Source organism: Hibiscus syriacus, unplaced genomic scaffold (genome assembly GCF_006381635.1).
Source record: "Hibiscus syriacus cultivar Baekdansim isolate YM2019G1 unplaced genomic scaffold, ASM638163v2 tig00110646_pilon, whole genome shotgun sequence".
NCBI classification, from domain to species: Eukaryota; Viridiplantae; Streptophyta; class Magnoliopsida; order Malvales; family Malvaceae; genus Hibiscus; species Hibiscus syriacus.
Window position 1 is genome coordinate 401,603 of NW_024062810.1, and position 5,852 is coordinate 407,454.

The 5,852-nt window shown below is 42.1% G+C and overlaps 1 pseudogene; it reads left to right on the forward strand.

Moving 5' to 3' along the window:
- Positions 1-1,061: 1,061 nt before the first annotated feature.
- Positions 1,062-3,246, forward strand: LOC120136982 (annotated as a pseudogene).
- The last annotated feature ends 2,606 nt before the right edge of the window (positions 3,247-5,852 follow it).

Genomic DNA, 5,852 nt, shown 5'->3' on the forward strand with positions numbered 1-5,852 from the left:
AATAATAAAAAACATAGTAAAAAATGAAAATAATTTAATATATATATATATATACGTATAATAATAATAACATGAATAATAAAAATAAATGAATAAAATATTCATATAATAAATAAAGGGACTAATATAGATTTTTAAAAAGCTCTTCCCCTCTTTTAACCGAAAATCAAACCGATTTTTCAAAATAAGCCTCGGGGAAGCGTAGATCTAAGAGAAAAGATCTCAGTTCCCTTGTGTTCATCAGCCTTTTCAAAGTAAAAACGGAAAAGAAGAAGTGAAACAAGCCACATGCAAGCGAGAATCGAAGCAATATAGGTAAAAATACCTCTTTTATTTCTTTGTTGAAAATTATAAGCGAATCTTTGGGGCTTCTTGCGTATTTGCTTTGGGTATTTTTTGGTGTGTGCGTAATCCCGTATGATAATCGTGTCTTACAAATGGGAATGATTACATGTATTTATAGTGAAAAAAACTAACTAACAATAGAATCCTAATGCAACTAGACTCCTTGCTCGGTTGTTGCACCTTTGTTGGTGTGGTTGTTGCTTTAAAAGATATGGTGTTAGAAGAGTCCTCTTAGAAGATGAACTCTTGTTAGTTCTATCTTTTAAGAAAATTGGTGTCTACATATCTTTTTTTAAAAACGTTTCAACGTGGTGTGTCTTTGTTAAAAGGTATTATGATATTTTCCAGACTTGGACTGGTCGGGCACCCAATTTGGGCTCTTCCTTGTATTATTAACGGATCTCCATTTTTTTCCAACTGTTATGGACTTGGTGAAATCTTCTAATACAACTGAAAAATACCATGTCTACTCATTAGCTTCTCAAACCTACGACTCTTAGAATAATCTTTATTTTAATCATTAAGATGACTTAATGATTTATGAAATTTAAAACGCTTATTAAATTACATAATTGATAACTATCATAGTATGATAAAAGGGTAAAATAGTAAAGCATAATTCTGTTACTTTTGTTCTATGTCCTCCATGTGATTATGTTGAACGAATATTGAATACAAGAGTAGCGCGTCTTCTCGTAGATTATACTTTTGATTTTTAAGCCTAGTGTTGTAGCTCTTTTCTCACTGTCCCTCACTTATTCTCTCTCTTTATCTCAGTGTCACCTCCCTGTCTCATGGATTCTTTTGGGCTCTTCTGTACTGGAGCTCTTCTTGCCTGCGGTCTTTACTGGTTCGTTTGCCTTTTAGGCCCGGCCAAGCAAAAGGGCAAGCATGCCGTTGATCTCTCCGGTGGTTCCATCTCCTCCGACAAAGTTCGGGACAACTACAAACAGTATTGGTCTTTCTTCAGGCAACCAAAGGAGATCGAAACCGCCGAGAAGGTTCCAGACTTTGTCGATACTTTCTACAACTTAGTCACCGATATTTAGGAATGGGGGTGGGGCCAATCCTTCCACTTCTCTCCTTCCATCTGCGGTAAATCTCACCGGGACGCAACGCGCCTCCACGAAGAGATGGCCGTTGATCTCATCGAAGTCAAACCGGTAGACCGAATCCTGGACGTCGGATGTGGCGTTGGCGGGCCTATGCGTGCTATTGCGGCTCACTCGCGGGCCAACGTCGTTGGCATTACCATCAACGAGTACCAAGTCAACCGTGCTCGCCTTCACAAATAGAAAGCCGGGCTAGGAGCTCTTCTTGCCTGCGGTCTTTACTGGTTTGTTTGCCTTTTAGGCCCGACCAAGCAAAAGGGCAAGCGTGTCGTTGATCTCTCCGGTGGTTCCATCTCTTCCGACAAAGTTCGAGACAACTACAAACAATATTGGTCTTCAGACAACCAAAGGAGATCGAAACCGCCGAGAAGGTTCCAGACTTTGTCGATACTTTCTACAACTTACTCACCGATATTTACGAATGGGGGTGGGGCCAATCCTTCCACTTCTCTCCTTCCATCCGCGGCAAATCTCACCGGGACGCGACGCGCCTCCACGAAGAGATAGTCGTTGATCTCATCGAAGTCAAACCGGGAGACCGAATTCTGGACGTCGGATGTGGCGTTGGCGGGCCCATGCATGCTATTGCGGCTCACTCGCGGGCCAACGTCGTTGGCATTACCATCAACGAGTACCAAGTCAACCGTGCCGGCCTTCACAAATAGAAAGCTGGGCTAGGAGCTCTTCTTGCCTGCGGTCTTTACTGGTTCGTTTGCCTTTTAGGCCCGACCAAGCAAAAGGGCAAGCGTGCCGTTGATCTCTCCGGTGGTTCCATCTCCTCCGATAAAGTTCGGGACAACTACAAACAGTATTGGTCTTTCTTCAGGCAACCAAAGGAGATCGAAACCGCCGAGAAGGTTCCAGACTTTGTCGATACTTTTTACAACTTAGTCACCGATATTTACGAATGGGGGTGGGGTCAATCCTTCCACTTCTCTCCTTCAATTCGCGGTAAATCTCACCGGGACGCGACGCGCCTCCACGAAGAGATGGTCGTTGATCTAATCGAAGTCAAACCGGGAGACCGAATCCTGGACGTCGGATGTGGCGTTGGTGGGCCCATGTGTTCTATTGTGGCTCACTCGCGGGCCAACGTCATTGGCATTACCATCAACGAGTACCAAGTCAACCGTGCCCGCCTTCACAAATAGAAAGCCGGGCTAGATTCGCTCTACGAGTCGTATGCGGGAACTTCCTGGAGATGTCGTTCAAAGACAGCAGCTTCGACGGCGCGTACTCGATAGAGGCGACGTGCCACGCGCCAAAACTGGAAGATGTGTACGCCGAGGTGTTCCGCGTGCTGAAACCGGGATCTCTATACGTGTCTTACGAGTGGGTCACGACTGGCAAGTACATAGCTGAAAATCCTGAACACATGGAGGTCATTCAAGGAATTGAAAGAGGCGATGCTTTGCCTGGCCTCAGGAGCTACAAGGACATTGCGGAGATCGCTAATAAGGTAGGCTTTGAGGTTGTGAAAGAGGAGGATCTAGCCAAGCCATCGGCCTTACCCTGGTGGACCAGGCTTAAGGTGGGGAGAATCACCTACTGGAGGAACCACCTTCTCGTCACCCTGCTAGCTTCCATTGGGATAGCTCCTAAAGGAACCGTTGATGTTCACGATATGCTGTTCAAGACCGCCGATTATTTGACCAGGGGAGGGGATTCTGAAATTTTTTCTATCATGCACATGATTCTTCTCAGAAAACCCCATGTCTCCCCTTCCATATCGCAGTCATTCTTTCAGGTAATTTCATTCCACTACCCTTTTTAACATATAGCTCCTGTAGAAAAAAATATTAATTCCCTAGGTTTTGCTTTTATTTTTCCCTACTTTTCTTAGTGGAAATCATGCACTCCATTTTCTATTTAAGTTTTATTTAAAATTCCAGTTGTTTCATCCTTGGTGACAAGCAAAGAAACGAAATTTGTGTTATTTCATGAATGAATGGAATTTTTGTTGAATTCAAGTGGCTTGTGATGGTGAACCCAAATTTTGTATAGATTAGTGATATTTAGTAGTAAAAGAATTCAACGATGTAGATCTAGGGTCACATTAATGTTAAAATGCAAAAGAGTTGTACAATTGTAAGTCTGTACGAAGATTTTGGATTCCTTTATAGTTAGGGATATTTAATAAGAAAAGAAGTGGTTGGTAGTATTAATATTTTTTGCCAAATCCAAGTGAATAAATGGGATGATAGGCTGCATGTGAAGGTTAGGGCATTTTTCCAAAAAAAAAATTACCGGTGATCGATATATTTATCGATTTAACATCGGTCAGACTATATTTCTTAATCTAACATCCTTTGCAGTAAGGCGCCCCCTGTAGCGCGCTATACGTTGATTTGGCGTCACGTGGGATAAGGCGCGCCCCTTGCGACGCGTCTTATGTTGACATGGATACACGTGTGTATGGCGTGGGGCAGGTTGGTAATTAAGGGTATAGCGCGGCGCAGGGGCCGTGCCTTACCTGTGATTCTGACACGCGTCAGAAAGGCGTAGCCCTTGCGTCACGCTATACCCTTAATTACCAAATTACCTCACCCGTTCACACCCATCATCCCCTATAAATACCCCATTCTCAATTACTTTCATCACACCAAATCCTCTCAACTTCTCTCAAATACTCATATATTCTCTTATTAAGGTATATTTTATTATTTTTAGTATTTTTAGTAATTTATTTAATTATTTTAATTGTTTAATATTTTATTTAATTAATTTTTTTACAGATATAAAATGGAAGGCAGTCTACTTTGGTTGGATGGAAATCATATATCTCGACAATTTGCTGATACAATAACATTTTAACTTTTTAATTTAGTTAATTAATTTATTTAATGCAAGATTATTAATTTAAAAATTAATTTGTGTAATTATATATATTTTAGGAGAGAGACTGTATATTAGATCATTTTATTAAGAACTTTAAGTTAGTTATACCTACTCGTGTAATGCCGTATTTAGTAGAGGTTGGATTTGATCACCTAGGTAGATATCAGGGTCACTGTAAGATAGAACCAGATCTTATTTCTGCCTTAGTGCGGTGGAGGCCGGAGACCCACACATTCCATCTTCCGTGCGGAGAATGCACGATCACACTTGAAGATGTTTTTATGCACCTAGGGCTTCCGGTGGATGGAGGTGTGATATCATGGATATATTCTGGTTCTTGGACTACTTTGTGCCGGTTTAGTCTAGAACGTATCCCGAAAAATTTTAACAGTGGACGGATACCGTTAAATTGGTTAGATGTCAATTTTCGGGAGTTGAGCGAGGACGCGTCTGACGATGAAGTTAAACAGTATGCACGGGCATGCATACTACAGTTGATTGGAGGGTTGCTGATGCCGGACAAATCGTGCAACCAAGTTCACTGTATGTGGTTGCAACATCTTTGCGACTTTCATCTGGCCGGATCACTCAGTTGGGGCTCGGTAGTTTTGGCTTGCCTGTACAGGGAGATGTGTCGAGCCATTGACTACAGGCGTAATGCTATCGGCAGATGTCTCCTGCTGCTGCAGTCTTGGTCATGGTATCGATTACCCTTCTTATGTCCCGTTGTCAAGAATCCATTCGCATTTTCGTTACTACTGAGGTAATTATAAAACTGATTTTGTATATTAATAATTTTATACAGTGAATAAGAAATTATTTTTCTTGAATAAGTGGTCTACTGATAGGAAAAATCATCAGAAGCTATCTGATGATTTAGAAAAAATTAGGGTGTTAATCGATCAGAAGGCTGGCACACCGGTATGAATTTTAATGTTTAAAAATCGATTTTAGATTATAATTATATAAGTAGATTATTATTTTGATAAAAATTATATATATTTGTTTTAGTTTGAATGTGTGTCATATTCTACTGATGATGTGAGGGCGGTGATCTCACCTGAGTTGAGGGGTCATCAGATGTTTGGATGGCGACGGTCCCCTTGATCTGTTATGTGACCGTCGAGTGGCATTCCACTGATCGCGTGCTCCGACAGTTTGGTTGTTTTCAACCAATTCCGAAAGCACCTCGCAATATGGACGAGTTGCATAGCACAGATAGACTCGGCAAGACAAATACAAATTGGCTGGTGAGGCATCATGCGTGGGTCGTGTTGTGGGAGGATTGACATCGGTGCCTTCCCCGTAGAGAGCCCATTTTTTATGACATCTTAATGGTTGCTGACGGTTATTACGAGTGGTTCAACAGTAACAGGAAACTGTTTCTGCTTTCCGAGGATGCACAAGGGCAGACTTTTCCGCGACGTCGACAGAGACGTTAACCGACACAGCCCCATCGTCCCCCAAATCGTGGACGGAGAGTAGGTGCTTCCGGTTCATCCTCAGTTGCACCAGCAGGACCTTCACAGCAACCACCGTATCCATCGACTTATATAC